Below are 1,866 nucleotides of genomic sequence, written 5' to 3' on the forward strand. Positions count from 1 at the left end.
TACATGTGGGCTGCTCATGTGATAAGCACACCCAATGCACACACATCTGCACATGAACAAATACCAAAGTGTGCAAGTGACTACTGTAGTACCTATATGGATTGAACCAATGTCTATTTCCTGCTTTAAATAAGGTAACAGAGTTATACAAGGTGTTGGTACTGGGATAGTCTGGGGGACGGATGCAAAAAACCTCCTAGTAATTTTCTTCACAACTTTATGGACATTTATAATTATTTGAAAATAAATAATAAGAACATATAATAGTTTTCTTATTCCAACGCACTGAAGAAATGACTTGTCATTTCTCAGTGGGAAAAAAAACACAAAAAACAATAAAACAAGGAACTTTCTAACTCCTTCACTCTACTGGCAGAAATGTCTGAATACTTTACATGGAAGTAGACTGCTGAATGCCAATCAGTAAGAGACATCTGACACTCTGTATTTGTGCCCATAGAACTACAGTAGGCACAACACAGTAAAGCTTATATTTAAATATTGTATTATATATTATATGTTTCTGTTCTTGGTCTACACGTTGTATAATTAAAAGCATGGCAGGAAGTAGGTATAGTCTAGATCCATAGTATAACTAAGTCTACATGGAAGAATCCAGCAGAGGAAGTCTTCATCTGGTTGTGTGTGTCTGTGGATTTTTGCAGGTTTTTGTACCATTAAATCTCTGTCATGTTTAGAAAATTTATATATTAGATATCTAATATCTAAACATGTTGATGAATTATTAAATAAATATCACTAAATGCATGTTGTTCAGAATTGTAAACTAAAATATCAAAAGAAAAATTTTAAAAATAGATTAAAAAAAAAGATAGAATCCTGTGCCTGAACTGAGCTCCAAAAAGCCAATGAAAATAATTGTTCCCATCACAGTTTTTTTCTATGTAAGATCCATAGCTAAAACAGTATAACCAAGAGCAGATTAATTGTGCTATATTTATATAATAGACACTACATAGGAATGAAATTCAACACCTGGATGTCGGCTCTAACCTTGTTCCATCTCTTGAATGGTGAGCACATGGAGGCTCATCTGCAACTCATTTGTGAAGTACAAGAGGGGTGGGGAATTTCTGTGTCTCAAGACAACCAAGTAATCATAAAATTAAACATGTTAGCAAAGGAGTAATAAAAATTGATCATAGAAAGTTGTGTCTTCATTCCTGTTAGGGATTCTATAGCTATTAAATGATGTCACTAGTTCTACATATAAGAGCAATTCAGAATTAATAAATAAGTAACAAGGGTAATAGTATAGGGTTTTGCCTTTGTCATATGCTCAGAGACTCAACATGTGGATTGAAAAATCCCTTTGAGTACTCAGTAAAATTGTTAGAGGATTGTCTGAACTAGCATGTCATTATAAAATTTAGGAAAAATTTTCCATTAAGCAATGATGCAATGTAAATAGCAGAAGTTTGAAAATCAGAGATGAAAACATTCAACTCAAATGTAAATTTTCCACTTGAAAACTGGAAATTGGAGAAACAATATATTTTGAGGAAAATTGATTTTCAATTCATAATTGCATACTATCAAAATATCACCTTAATGAGAAGTGAACAACAGATTTTACAATTTCAAGTGATCTCTTAACTTCATATTTTTACAGTATTGATCCCTCCATGAAGAGCACCTGTGTCTAATGAAACAGAACATTCAGAGAAGAGTGAGGCATAGTGCTTTTGTAATCACAATTAGATAGAAACCAGGCACCTGACAGAGCTCAGTGTGACCCAGAAGCACTTTCCCATACTCCTGTCAGGATGAGATGCACAGCAAATCTTGCTGCGTAGACTTAAATAAAATTTAATGAGATGAAGTATGTATGTTTGGTGCACACAT

Source organism: Dipodomys ordii, unplaced genomic scaffold (genome assembly GCF_000151885.1).
Source record: "Dipodomys ordii isolate 6190 unplaced genomic scaffold, Dord_2.0 Scaffold248, whole genome shotgun sequence".
NCBI classification, from domain to species: Eukaryota; Metazoa; Chordata; class Mammalia; order Rodentia; family Heteromyidae; genus Dipodomys; species Dipodomys ordii.